Source organism: Cydia splendana, chromosome 14, assembly GCF_910591565.1.
Source record: "Cydia splendana chromosome 14, ilCydSple1.2, whole genome shotgun sequence".
Lineage (NCBI taxonomy): Eukaryota > Metazoa > Arthropoda > Insecta > Lepidoptera > Tortricidae > Cydia > Cydia splendana.
Window position 1 is genome coordinate 304,086 of NC_085973.1, and position 16,290 is coordinate 320,375.

Below are 16,290 nucleotides of genomic sequence, written 5' to 3' on the forward strand. Positions count from 1 at the left end.
ATGCGGTATAAGTGTGACTGACCTTCACATTAAGGCCTGTTTACATATTGATTAGTGTTTATTGCGAGTTCATACATTTGACCATAATGCATTGAAATAAAAGTCATAATTTATAATGTAATTTCATATTATTAGAATAAATATCTAAATCATAACATTTTTGCGACCTACACTCATTATTATTATAAAATAAATGAATTAATTCATCGTGACGTTCAATACATTAACTTCATAAGAATAAATAATGATGACGTTTCATAAAGAGTAGCTGCTCTTACTCGTATTGGGAATCTAGTCTAGGTACTAAACGTACAGAAGCCATGCCAAAACCACGGTGTGACCACGAATTTTCTCATGCTCAGTCTAGTAAAAGGTGGTCTATGGTTATCTGGAGCATCCGTGAAACCGAAACCGAAACCGTTTTATCGTAATGGGATGCAGATGGAGATCGGTATCGCGCTACACGACGTACTCGTACCTGCATCTGCTTGGAATAGTGTCAAGGATTCTTATACAATGGGCGTTTTTTCAACCCTTTAGCCAAATTTTATAGGTCATACTGCAACGTTTACTACAGAAGTACCCCGAATAGCGAAAATAATTTGGCCGTTCCATACATTATGGCAGATGAGATGGCGATGAGCCCAAATTATGTTCATGATTTCCGAGTTGCTCCCATAGCTTTTCTTTTAATAATACATGAACTGACCTGATGTAATGATAAAAATAATGTGTTTATTCGATACTTGGATTCTCAACAGACGGTCTATCGCGAACATCGAAGTCCAATTAACCCCTTACTTGCATGCATGTAATAAAAAATATTTATTTCAATTTTAACTTTAATAGCTGTCAATAGAGTTGAATATCATATATTATGCCATTATATGGCATTGTATGCGGTAAAGGGTTAAGGCGTAAAAGTAACAGAGATAATTGCTCGTTTGCGAACATCTATTAGTCCTGGAGCTCTACTCCAAAACGTGCTGCCGTATCGCTTGGTGCTACCGTGCGTGTACAGATATTTTTGACCATCTCCGCCGCTCCGATATATCTGATAGCGACTGTATCAATGATAAACCTAATCGAGAGTTATCGAGTAAAATTCAATTTTAAGCGTATAGGTATTTAATGTGACTGACTCATTATGTTATTAATAAAAAAAAATTATATACTTAATATACCTTACAAGAGTTTTTAGGGTAGGTAGGTATACTGATATAAAAATCAGAAAGCTATTCCTTATCTTCTTTCTTGTACAATCTAACACGCTTCTAACGTAATCTCGATACATCAGTTACTATTAGGCCTTAGCGACAGCGATCGCACCTGCGATTGCGATTTCATTTATTGCGGATTTGCGCGACATCCGCATTTTAAGCGAATATCTATGGAAATCTTTTGGTTTTTGTGAACGTACGCCAATAAATTGGTCTAATTTGTATTCAGTGTGATATTTTCTGAAAGCCATCTTACTCGTATGTAGGATTTGTTTAAATTCTTGTTATCGGATGTTAGCAAATGAGTGTGACTTAGTTTTAAAATATGCCGAGTGGCTAAGCGGAGGTCGGCCTTCGGCCTTCGCATTTAGACACTGCAATAGCGGGGACTTAAGTTCGCTATATTGTATTACGATTATTATACATAGATGATTTCTTTAAATACCTACTATTAATTACTACACTTGCACCATCCCACTAACCCGGGGTTAAGCGGTTAAACCGTTAACCCAGTGTCAAATTGTACTGGTAACCATGGTAACTCCAGGTTTAACAGGTTAACCCCGGGCTAGTGGAATGGTGCAAGGGGCGCTAAGATGCTTACGGTATGTGTATTATTTTTTTATGATTATTTCACAATTACACTTATCAGTAATTACAACACCCTTATTTATATGACTTCTCTAAATATAATAAATATTCTCATAAGTCCCCGTGTCCCACTTAGTATAATTAATTATTACCAACACTCAACATAAAATAATGAGGATAACCCGTTGGCGACGCATTATTAACGAGCCCGGTAATGGCGGTAATAATGAACGAAGCCAGTAATCATTAACGAAGCTGGTAATAATTAAACACTCGAGCACGTGTTCAGGTCGAAGTTAAGTCAAATACGAATGGAAGTCCTTTGCTTAATAAACCTGACTTACATTTGCACCGAAGACTAGCGAATAGTAAAGATTATCGAATTGGCGAAAATTATATCTAAAAAATAAGTTGAAAATTCATCATAAGGGTTATAGTAGGGGGGCCCAAGAGGGGAATTTTGTAGTTACTCGAGCGTGGCAGATTAAGATAATTATAAGTGATAGGGTGACAGTCCATTTCCAACGACAGCAGCACTTCCATTAATTTTACTATGGAAATTGACAATAACGCCGACGCGTTCGTACTAGTAGTGCAGCTGCTGTCAGAAATGGAATGTTACCCATATCCTGCTACCCAGGTATGGAGTTTACCTTAGGTAAAGGTAGTCCTTACTGTTGACTGATCACTAAGCCTGGAACTACCTGATTGTAGTGTACTTACGCTAATGAAAATGAACGATTTTAATCAATCAGTAGTTTAATGTAATGGGGTTTCTGGAGTGATCGGGATGAATTGGTTGGCCTTAACTACACGTACGGGGCGTTAAATCAAAATGAAGAACCTAGTGTGTAAAATCAGAAAAGTGATATATACTTATACAAGTATATACGGCATGTGCCGTTTATCAAAAAAGGCCTTGTAGTAACTACAACTGCTCTGAAGATATAGATATCATACACATTTTATGTAAGGTTGACTCGTTCACATTTTTTCTGTAGACATCGCAAAGTAAAGATTCTCAATAGGTATTTTTTACGTTGCACCCTTACAGAGAAGATGTACAATTTTAAGTACTTGAAACTCGAATTAGAAAAACGTGATATAATTATGTATAGGTATATGTATAATTATGTACCCGTCGTTAACTTTTATTATACTGTCTATAGAAGAGACCTAATTCTCAAATGAATGGACCCTAATAGGTACCAGTAATAGGCAGTTTACGATTTTCTGTCACTGCATGGCATATTAAGGAAACAGATCAATCACGTAAATAATCGTAATTTTCTACCCAAATAAGCGGTTGGTTTTAAAATATTAAATACAATGTCCAAGTCTCACGATAGTTTCGTACTTAACATTGCTCACACTGCCTTCATTATATCTACACACACACATAGTTTTATTTTAATTTTTTATAAATAGGTCATTCGATTTAATCTTGACGAAAGTATACTTATTTAAATATACTTTCTTTATATTTAAATAAATACGAAAAAATCTATTGAATACATGCAAAGTTCAAAGTATATTTTAAGACGAAACAGGAGCTGAGTTTTAAATATTTTAGGTAAATATACCCGTCTCGCTAACGGAAGCGGCACCTAAAAGTAGTGCGATAAGGACAAGGCGATAAATCCTGCGTAAAAATCTCAAAAATCGAGGTTTCGTACTCCTCTGTTTCCTCCTCCAAAACTTAACCAGTCGTAACCAAATTTGGAAATCTAAATGAATATGAAATTATCTGTGTCGGACCGTTTTACTTTTTCGGCTAATTGATATCAGTTTTGAATGCCACGCCTCACATAGGGGTAAATTCACGATCTACGGGGCCAAAATTATTTTTGCGGGTTTTTGTATTTTTTAACGTTTTACGAAGTTGAAACAACTGTTTCATGATAAAAAAATTTAATTTATAGGGTAATTTTTTTCAAAATTCTCCTGATATGTAAAATTTCGACATCTGCACAAAAGAGGAAAAAATTAAAAATATAGTAAAATGTGTATAATAATTTATTACTGAAATAAAATCAGTTGCCATATTAAGCTACAGTCTCTGCTATGATGTTTTCTTCTTCGCTTCCGGAAGAGCACTCTGGGTTCGGATCGGCAGGCAATAGCAATTCTATCGTCTCTGTCAGGAAAGTACTGTGCTTTCTTTTTTTTACTTTTCTCCTGCAGCTCAGTAAGGGGTCGGAACTCAAAAGTAAGCGATTCAAAATATCCGTGTTGCAGCTTTCTTTCGTAAACTTCCTTGCGAAATCAAGTCGATAAGATCGGAAATGCTTGTTACGCGCTTCTGCAGCTTCTTCAGTGAGCTGTCCAATGGGAAGTAACGCATTTTTTTATAATAACAGCACCATGGAGATAAGATACTATTATGCATCGTGGGCGTCATGGGATGCCATCCGTATAATTTGACATATAGTTCTCCTGTTTCCTTTGCGTTACTGTCGTATTTTTCAGAGTCAATTTTGTGGCAGCTTGATATCGTCTCTAAAATTACTTTTAATCTATATATCAGCTCGTAACTGATTCCAGTTATATCTGATGCTAATTTTGGATCATCAAAAAACCTTCTGCTGGTGTTTCCATCATTCGTGTTGCCGAAATTTGCCTTTGGCATATCTACAAACAACGGACTTTCAGCAACGGGAATCGCGAAAGAGCCTTCTAGCCAAGAATTATTGTTTTTTATGAATCTGTCTTCTTTATACTGAGCTTTACTCCATGTAGTCTTAAATTCTGACTTGAAATAAGCAAAATTGCTTTTAAATAATTCTATTTGCTCATTAGTGCAGCCTTCACTAGAAAAAAGTTGATCTCTTAAGGAACACAGTTTTTCTTCCAATGTAGGTAAATTTTTACTTTTGAAGAGATAAAATATGTGTTTTCTAGTCACGATCTTCATTTCTGACGTATTTGTTACATCTAAAACAAATAAACATGTCGATTAAACTCAATAAAAAAAAAAGTTTATTTTTGAGTAAAATGGCGGATTATTTTTAAAGTATAAAAATTATGATTTGGCGGAAGCATGCGGAAAGTCTTTTTTTAAATTATAATAACCAAAGCAATAGACTATAACATGTCGTTAACAATTCTGCTCGATCTCACCCTATTGTATTACTTATTAACGAGTGAAGTTTTTTTTTGCGAAAAATGACGCTCAAAAACAGTCTCTCTTTCAGAGCATTAACCTAGCCTCAAAAACAAATAAATAAAGCATATTTTTATTTTTGCTTATAAATTACTAACCTGCTGTTTCAGAATCCATGATTTTTTTCACTCTTGATCTCTTAAAAACAATAAACCACACCGTCAAAGTTTTGCTTTTCTAAGAGCGCCGAGAACAAGTAACATACACGAAGTGACACGATCAAATTCCGACTGACGTGAAACGAATTAGAAAGTGCATACGAGGGTGGGAGGGGTTGTTATCTAGCCTCTAAAGGGTCCTCTACCGCAGGTAGCTGTTATCGCAGAGGTATTTATTGTTTTGATAAATCGACTTTTGGCCGCGTAGATCGGGAATTTACCCCTTAGTGCGCCTCTCATTGCGGCATAGTCAATTAGGCCATTTTGGCCATTTTTGAAGGGCTCTAGCGCCTTAAAAAACAAAAATATCAAAAAAAGCAAAACGGTCCGACACAGATATTGATAATATTAATCTGTGTTGAAAAAATCATTGCTCTAGCTTCAAAAACCACGGAGGAAAACGAGGAGTACGTTTGTATGGAGAAATGACCACTCCCGTTGGCTCCTTAAATTTGAAAAAGTATTTCAATATACAAACCTTTCAGATATTATCAGACAAATAATGATACGATCAAAAGTAACCTCTCTTACTCGCACAAATCAGAAATTTATTTCATCGCCTACAGCCACAGAGTCTGTGAATTATTTTTATTGAGCAAGTATTCAATTATTTCGCTAAGTCTAAAATTAATATACCTATGTATACTTGCTTTAAAGATTGGAACAAGAGAATATCCGTGGGAGGCCAGAAGATATCGAATCTAAGATATGCAGACGATACGACCCTCCTAGCGTCAACCAAAAGCGAAATCGAGACTCTACTCCGACGCCTAGAGACCACAGCGCTGGATTTTGGACTGGCAATCAATCGCGACAAAACCAAAATGTTGATCATAGACCGTGCCAATAACAACCAACCAGACGTCCAAAATATAGCAGGATGCGAAGTCGTAAGCAGCTACGTGTACCTAGGCTCCACGATCACCAACACCGGAGGTTGCGAAGATGAGATTCGGAGACGTTGCGCCGTGACTAGATCCTCGGTCGAAAAACTCATAAAGATTTGGAAGGACCGCAGAATAACCAGAAACACAAAGTTTCGGCTGATGAGATGCCTGGTATTTTCAATCTTTCTATACGGAGCTGAGACGTGGACGCTGAGGATGCAATACCGTCGCAAGATTGATGCACTGAAAATGTGGTGTTGGAGACGCTTGCTCAGAATCCCATGGACTGCACACCGTACCAACGCTTCGATTCTGAAAGAACTCAGTATCAAAGAGAGATTGTCGTCGACTGTGCAATTGCGAATCTTCAAATTCTTTGGACACATCACTCATAACGAGGACTCCATGGAACGCTTGGTGGTGCAAGGGAAAGTCGAGGGCAAAAGATCTCGTGGCCGCTGCCCAACACGATGGATAGACCTCATTAAGTCCATCACAGGAAATTCAGTCAACGATTGCTCCCACTCCACCAAAAACAGAGCCAAATGGCGACAGATCGCAAGAGCTGCGGTGGCGCAGAAATCGACCGTGACATATTATGACCACGACCACTCTGCCAAGAGTGCACGACTAAGAAGAAAGAATACTTGCTTACTGATTGAGGGACGGGCTTGCCTCCTAGCCCCTATGACAACCCAGGATAAAGCGGCCTGGCGCCGCCGTACATGGAGGTCCGACCCCAGATAGAACCAGGACTAAGGGAAGGAGGAAGAAGTTCGCATTGTTCGCTAGTACCATAGACAAAACTGCAAGTTCATATTAAACATAAGAACAATACAAAATGAAAATAACGCAAGTTTTGGTGCAAGTTTTTTAGTAAAGCCTGACCAGTAATATTAATATGATCACGCGCCATTTATTTAGTCTTCTTCCTGCATTCAATGGCTAAAAACTTCACATTCGGATTGGAGCATTGTAATAGTATCGCCACAAATCATGGCCGCTCGCATCCGTCACCATCGTGCCGATCAGCCGACGATTGATTCGATAGTGATGTGAATCAATCGAGTTTCAGTTTTATTTACGACTTGAAATACTTTTGCATTCGAAGATCTTCTTAGGCTAGGTGATTCATAATATGAATATAAAAGTAAAATATAAAAACTTACAAAACAATAAAAAAAATACAACACATTATAGATTAGATTAGATTAGATTAGATTTATTTGTTTCATAATACAGATTACATTATAAATTGCAGGCATGTCAATCTACAGGAATTCATATTATGATCGTCAAAAACAGGGATGTCACAACAATATAATCAATAAAATATCAAATTAAAAGTGAAATGATAAGATTTTAAAATAATGTCAAGATAGTATCTCCTGTGGTGGATCGTCAAAATCTATACATCATTCATAAATTCACTAACAGAATACAACGGTTTATCCAACAAAAAATCTCTTAATCGGCGTTTGAATGCTTGATCACACAGTTCATTTCTTACAACGGCCGGAAGTCGTTAATAATAGGTAGGTCCTATGACACGAGGGTTTTTCTGTGCTAGGGCCATACGGCGAGGAACCGTTCTTAGCCGTCCCGTGGAACGGACGTTTATACCCTCAACGTGAACCCGTTTAAATTCTGATATATTGTTTCTCACGTACATTATGATTTCAAAAAGATATAGTGAAAAATGCGTCATAATGCGATATTCAACAAACAGATCCCTACACGAGTGTCTAGTTTTCACTCCAGCCAAAATGCGTAGCGCGCGCTTTTGAATAATAAAAACTCGTTTTGCATCTGTCGAGTTTCCTCACATTATTATTCCGTATGATATCAATGAGTGGAAATGTGCGTAGTACACAGATCTTAAGGCATCCTGAGATATAAGGGGTTTTAGTTTTCGTAGTGCAAAAACGGCACCACTCAGTCTAGCGCAGAGTTTATCCACGTGACATTTCCAGTTCAGGTTTGAGTCAATCGTGAACCCTAGAAACCGGTTTTTATCGCACATTGTCATTGGGGTATTTGCAAAACAAGGAGGCACTTCTACATGACGTCCCGAGAAAAGCATAATGTTAGACTTGGTTATGTTCAAGAGTAATCCATTTGCAGAGAACCACTGTTGCAGCTGCGTACACGCCTCGTTAACCCTTGCAGTGAGTTCTTCGTATGTCTGGGCACTAGTAATAACTGTGGTATCATCTGCAAACAGCACAGATAGGCCTGTAGTAATGGCGGTTGGAAGGTCAATGACTGACTATAAAAAACCTAATCTATTAGGGTGCCGCCAGCAGCATTCAAGGCCGCAGAGAGAGGAACCGGTGGACTATCCGCGCCGTGTCCACGACGATTTTACGAGCTTGACAAAGACAGATTTAATATCACGATCAGTTTGCCTTTGATCAGGTCGACGCATAACATAACATACAACAACAACGACGAATAACGACGCATAACATGTTTACACATTGATAGTGTTTATTGCGAGACCATACATCTCTTATTATTATGCTATTAAACGCAGATAGCAGGTAGCACTCGCAATAAACACAAACGTTTAAACCTACATATTCTTACCCGTAATGACCTTACATAATTTCCTGAAAACAGAACAGTTGGACTACAAAATGAAAATGATTCCATCACTAAAGCAGATCGGATCGCGGATGGCGATGACGTTCGCACGGTAATGACTGTCGACGGCCGAAATCGTTCCGATATTACATGTAACATTTCAACTGTGAGATCTTTACTTACCGAAGGAAAAAATGTTTTCAAGCAAATGGCATCGTCAGCATTCAATAACTGTCAAACTCAGATATGTTATACTTAGGTAGGTAGTAAGTATTTATATTAAACCGACTAAAATATAAACACGTAGGGATTAAACTGTTTTGTATCCAGCAGATACGTCTGCAAACGGTTCTACAATTTTGACTATTAAACAAAAAATGGAAAAGTCACCATTTTGGTCATGAGTCGAACTTGCGACCTTCCGGAATAACAGTCCAGTCGCTCTTAACCAACTGAGCTACCGAAGCTTACCAGAAACGTGCTAATGTAAGGCGTGTAAACAAAACGGAAGGAATAGTAAGATTTGTTAACAAAAAGTTCTACTTAAGTACCTAAGTAATTTTTTTTTCTCTTGAGACTGTATTTTTTCTTAGATCCTTCACTAAGTACTCAAAAAATCTCAGATCTCACATCTCAGCACGAGATTTGTCAACCCATTAAAAATACATTCCGTATAATATAAGCTTTTGATAATTTAAGCTTTTGTCATCATCATATTGCCGGTGATATGTACCGACCCGATAATGGTGTCAGGGTAAATCGTCCTGTCACCGGCGCTGACCGCAACCGCAACGCCCGTGTCCACCAGACGTTTATCGAAACATGTAGGCATTCTGTACTATGTTATACCGTTGATTACTACCGTTAGACTCTGCTTTCCTTAATGAAGTTACCGTACACTCCGGTTTTAAAGGTTAACCATTGTATATTGTGGTTGTGGAACGCGTTCAGATATTCCTTAAATCCATAAATATCGCGAAATTACCACACATATGCGCTGTTTAACTTGTAAAGTTAATTTAGGTACCTAAGCCACCAGTGATGTAAGCCAAAAATATTATATTAATATTTATATCTTAAATAAGTTGATAATTTAAGTAGCCAGTTGAAAAACAAACTGGACACATCAATTTAGCATTACCTCCACATCAACCTAGCAATGCTGTCTCCAATGAGCAATTTGGTTGTTATTAGGGTTCCATAGGAGTAGGTAAAGTACCTGTGTTAATGAAGCCATATCGTTATTTTTATTTTTCTTATAATGTTTGATATGAAGTTGCATTTGAACCCATTTCATTGTAAATTTAAAGTATGAAATTTTAAAAATAGGCATGCTTAAGAACCGGGCCTTAGTTTGCGCAGGTAGGTAGGTTTGTTATCCATTTTAAATCATACAATTCACTTCATTTCACTCTATCTGATTTTATAAGTTGATCGGAACCTTCACGGTCCCATCTCAAGCCATTTTGTATTTCAAGCTCCAGCGATTCAGGGTCGGACAGATGTTCGGATCGCACTGACGGGACGGTCCTATTTGTCCCGTGGAACCAAGATGTGAGACAAAAATAGGATTATTTTAAGATTAAAAACAGTAATATAAAATATACGAGTACCTATAGTCTTCGCTCGCAACTGCGTTCAAGTGTGCGACTGCGTTATTTTAATTCCCTTATGGGAATTCCAAAAAATCTTAATGAAGGTCTACAATTTTTGAAGAATATTTTGTCTCACATTCAACGGTTTAGATTGTATGTTGTCTATATACTGGTAAATGGAACTGGTAATTTATAAAATGTTGTCAGAAAGTAGGCATAAGAAGGCAGTAGAGATTTATATAATTATAGCAAAGATATATGTAACTCCGTATAAGATAAATAAAGTCTAAGAAAAAAACGTGCCTCGGAAATCAAGAAAAAGTCATTCTCGAATAGATGGCGCCATACCTTTGGCCTATTTTCGGGTAGATGGCGTTGACGACACCGTTTGATATTTAACAATTTGAACACATATCAGTGAAATAACATGGGTCAGTATGGAACAATAATCATTTATCCGTATACATATTTTGATTAATTTATTCATTTTCAATTTTATTTTAAGTTTTTATCGTGTGTCGATAGATGGCAGTAAATGTACCATGACTACAAAATTTACTATGGCAATAGCCCTCTATACTATCTATTCTCTTTGATTATAGGTAGGTATAACACAATACTGCGATGCTTTTAGCATAGCAATAGAATATAATGGGTTTCTTTTCATAAGTAATATGGTGTTATATAAATAATATTAAGACCCGGATAACAAAACATCGTATACATTTAAAAAAAGTACATTTTATCTACCTTGGGAGTCCACGATAAAACGTTTTAAAAGAACCCCGAACCGATAAGCTCAACTTTCCTCTCGCTCAACTAAACAAATCCAATAGTAGTCCAAACTCCAAAGAAACTTAACTATAAAACTTCCAAGTAGAAAACCTTAACAACCGTATTTAAAGAAGCAAAAGTTTATCCAAAGATACAATATCAAAAGGACCTCTTTAAGATAATCTAGGATTTTCGAGCCTTAGTCAGTCACGATCTGAAAATAAAAACCCATGCCAGGACACCCACAAATGCTATTATATCACTTAAGCGTTTTTCGTATTCAGCATTGGTTGGTTTCAAAGCGTATTGTTTTACCACATTCCCTCTACGTATGCTCCAAGCAATATTCAACTTTATATCTACAAACTCTAAAGCCTTGTGTGTTTTTGAGCCCGCAGTATTTAAGTTGGTAGAGGTGTCCCGTAGCGGCCGCCAATCGTAGTGAAGTAGCGTCTCCTCGTGCGCGTCCATTACAAACCGCCATCCTTTCTAATACCACCACTAACTTCCAAAAAGTCCTAACAACCTACAAACTTGTACAGGTTATACGTCGTTTTGTGGACAAATGAACTAGCCTGCTTTTTACCCTTTGAATTTGAAATAATACCAGTTCGCGCGCGTGCCGGGAATACAGGCGGAGCGACGAAAATGCGGTTTGGGGATGGTTATGACACGTTTCATGGACTTGAATTGTTATTAGTTAGTGCCTGTTTAAAATGCAATGCATATGGAAGATTTTCAGGCGTGGTAATAAGTTTTTTTATGCCGCAATTTTTTAGTGTCGGTTTGGTTAAGGCTCTAGTCCTCATTGTGACAATAGGAACTCCTCGTCATTTAATGTTTAATGACGTATATAAAACGACGATTCTGACGAATGTGACATACCTAGTGAGCATTAAACTACACAATTTATTGGACTGAGTAACCTTTTATTAATATTATAATATAATGTCACGAAAGGTCTATATTAACATAATATTATCAAGCATAACTTATAAGATTGTTTCATGCTATACGTAGCGTACCGGTTAGCAAATACTTTACTAACTCTTTACCAATAGTAATTAGCTATTACGTTTATTAAAATGAACCCAATTTTTTTACTATTTTGAAGTTTAAATATTTTTCAACACTATGAAATTCTCTATTTTACTAGCCACAGAATTCTAAATAGATTTATCCAAAGTTAGTGCAAGTATGTTTCGACTTGAAAGATTCAAGTTTGAAGCCGGTATTGGCTCTTGGAATATTCACGCTGCATGCCAAACGAAGCCATTCATGGAGTTGTGCTCGAACACGCCGCCGGACGTGACTCGTGACTATACGAACATTCGAACCAATAACCTCAACTTGGTTTAATGTTGGTCTGACAATTCGCAGTAAGTATATTTTGCGCGCATCAATGGTAGGTACCTAAAGGACTCCATTAACAATAGGTAGGTATAATAAGCAAGTGCAATTTCTAAAATATAAGATTTCAAAAATAAGGCATGGTTATTTTTTAATACTCGTTGCATAAATTTGAAACTTATTATTACTTGAACATATTCATACTGGCATTTATACCTGACATTTATACTGATATTTATACCTTTTATTTCAGCTCAGGGATAGTCCCGATAAAACGAAATTACACGTAGTACCTATAAGAGGGGATGGTCGGGATTTGTCTGACAATTTCACCCCTCATATCCCGCGGCCCGACAGATGCTACCCGCTTTAATATACTGCCATATGTATAGTTAAGGTCTAACCTAAGATATCGTTAGGCTTCAGTAAATTTCCTCAACGTTGCCAACGAGGCCAAAAAGGGCCTGGCTTGTAAAAACAGTGGTTCTTACAAGCCAGGCTCTTCGATAAAATTTTCATAACAAATTGCTATAATAATTATGTTCTGTTTTTAAAAATGGTATCAAAATGCTATAGTTAAGTACGAAAAAGTATTATACAAAGTTTAAAAGTATAACCCCCTTATTCATAAAACTTTACGGGCCTGATATAGTTAAATCATGCTTTATCCCTTTCTTACAAATACATAAGTCAAAATGACAGATAAGGACAAACGATTCTTAGCTAATTGAGGTTTGTAGCGCGTTTATGAAAGGGGGTTAGCCATTAAGAAGAAGCTAAACTGGACCTGGACATTGTGTAACGGCTACTAATACATTATCATATTTATTCAAACATCTACGTACCATTATTTGCAATTTTAACTATAAAACTCCCGTTAGACTTGAGCATATTAAAATTATTTTAAACGGGTTACTAACGTATTATTAAGCCTATTAAACGTACAATCCGTTAATGTGAATCTTGACTGGAACTCCGACTGCTGCACACGTCTTTAGGTACCTACTCATCGAACACACCTACGTTGCGCGCTCGATCAGTCAGTGACCGTTTAAAATCATTTTAATCTCTACTATTTAGTTATGTATACTAGGGTGGTTCACGTTTGTATGGGAAAAATTCAAACTCTAGTTAGAAGAAGCGGCACCCCCTCATTTTGTTACACTTGTTATGTTGACAAAATACGCCAAGTTTTGTAATCTTATCTCAACTACAAGGGGGTGCTACAACACTTTGAAAATTTTCAAAGTTGTATGAAATCTAAAAAAAAAAGTATTTATTATTCAGAATTTTATTTAAGTATCTGGTTTCACACTATTTGCACATGTGATTTATAAGTTTTAAAGTAGAAAAACATTTTTATTTCTATTTTTTATAATTTTTCAAAAGTAAGATTTTTATTTTTTTTAGATTTTTATGTAAGTAGTGGTTTTCACATTATTTGAAAGTGTGATTTAAAAGTTATTAAGTAAAAAAATATTTTTATTTCTAGTTTTTATGATTTTTTTAGGTGAAATTCAAAAAATCTTACTTTTGAAAAATTATAAAAAATAGAAATAAAAAGGTTTTTCTACTTAAAAACTTATAAATCACATGTGCAAATAGTGTGAACCAGATACTTAAATAAAATTCTGAATAATAAAACTTTTTTTTCTGGATTTCATACAACTTTGAAAAATTTCAAAGTGTTGTAGCACCCCCTTGTAGTTGGGATAAAATTACGAAACTTGGTGTATTTTATCAGCATAATAAGTGTAACAAAATAAGGGGGTGCCCCGTAGGAAAATAAAAAAAAATGTTTTTTGAGCCATCCTAATGTATACTTATTGTTTGTTTGTTTATTTCCAAACAGCTCCTTAAAAACGGTGTTTATCTTCTACTGGAGAGATAATCTCCAGTAAGAAACACGACCACCCGAAACAATAAGCTGCCATTTTCACGATTCCTTTTCACGAGAGTGCCACTTGAGTTGACACCAAACTCGCAGCAACTAAAACAAGAACTTTGCCAACTCTGCTTTTTCGCTATTTGCCTAGGAGTAAACGAGATGGATATAGCTGAGTAATTCAGATGGCATTTTAGGCAATTCAGTATCTATAATGCGTAGGAGAACCCATTTTTAAAGGTGTTTAATAGCATGTACAAATATTTAATGGAATAGATATAGGTAATAATATGAAACAGTCCCGTCATATTATTATATTTGGTTTGCAAACAATGCATAGTGATTAATAGTATATTACATACTTAGGGCAGTAAAGTAAGAAATATCACGCAATGCATTGTCGCGAAATTTAACGCAAGTTAGTTTTACTGGCATATTTTGCGTGAAAGGCAATGTAGCGCTACTCCGACCACCCCAGCTCCTCTACGAAGCCTAGCAAGGGTTTCAGGTTGCTAACTGCCTCCTTTCATGTACCCGGAGACCTAGACCCCTTAGGGTGTTCCTAGCTATAAAATTATTTTCTTCTACCTACTTGCAGTTCAGAAGAATGTGTTCCATGCAAGTAAATCTATTTATTTCCTACGGGATCACTTTTCCCCTGGTTGACCAAACGATCTCTGTAAGCGTGTGCAGCCGTCACCCAAGTTTAATTACGCCCTGTCAGTTCGCCGCTAGTTTCATACATCATACGGCCTGCGTAGAGCGTATCTCATTATATCCTATGGCAATTCGGCTTAGGAAAGCTGACGAAATTCACTTAACTCATAATTATGTCGTCAGCTAAATTACTAAACTAGTACAAAAACTTGAATTAAGGTTTTTATCAAAGTAATTTGACGACAGCCCGCCACGCCGCGCTACCAAAGACCTAATGAAACTTATCCGTTGACAGAGAATATGTCTACTATATTCTTCATAATGCGCCATAAGTTTAATAACCCCAAAAACTACGATATGGTAAAAAAGTAACGTACTTTTATGTACGTAAATATAGGAGCAGCACTTTTAACTATCATTGGTGGACATTTGGTGGAGGTTAACAAGTGCAGGTCAGTAAACGTCTGTCATTCTTTCAAATGATTTGGCTTGACATTAAATTTATTCCACTGAACATTAACATTCTTAACAAGATCATTCCGCAGTGGATTGGAAACCCATTTTATACCTACAGAGTGATAATAGTCCCTAAAATACATTTAAATATCTGTCTGACATTTAGCGAAGCACTGGACTAAAACGGGCCGATTAGGACAGATTTGCACGACATTTTACTAACCTCCATTATCGTCGAACGGTTCTTTACAGCGTTAGCGAGATTTGCCAAACGGCGCCATTTTTTATCCAACCGTACTGACCCTGTCGCCTCTTTAGGTTGGTTTCCGATATATTCATGGTATTCTAGGTTTAAAGATTATGTATATTATGTATGCGTAGATCTGTTTAGCCGTTTTTGCAAGATTTGTTTGGAGGCGAATTATTTATTTATGGCATTAACATTTGTATTGATTTAATACAATGGGTCCCATATAGACATTTCATCCTCAAAACAAACCAGGGAAGACTGACTTCTTCTTCTTCTTCCTCGGTCCCTCATTGCTGAGGATCGCGACCATGTGTGCTCTGTCTCCATAGTGTGCTCTCTAACCCTTTGAATGCTCATTATAAACAAAAGCGTCACTGACACGCCAATGTCCCGCACGAGCGAGCTAATGTAAACCTTACTGTCTTGAAAATGTGAAGGTTACTTTGACAGCGTACGTCATAACACATATAGTTGTCCATGGCGCTGTGGGCACGACTAGTAACGACGACTTTAGGTGTTCTTGGCGTTCAAAAGGTTAATAGTTTAAGGTCCGTTTGGCACCCTTCAATTCCGCCCAGTAAAAAACTTATTTTTTAACGAGCCTATAAAGTGTCCCACTGCTGGGCAAAGGCCTTCCCCCTAGACTAGGTACCAATCATCCCGATTAACTGCAGCTTTCGTCCAGTTGCTGAAAAATGAGCCTGGCGGTTTTGACCCC

At 36.8% G+C, this 16,290-nt stretch overlaps 1 protein-coding gene across 1 annotated transcript in view; it reads left to right on the forward strand.

Moving 5' to 3' along the window:
• The window catches only part of LOC134797012 (dopamine D2-like receptor), a 281,210-nt gene that overhangs the window by 244,257 nt on the left and 20,663 nt on the right, over window positions 1–16,290 (forward strand). The window lies entirely within an intron of this gene.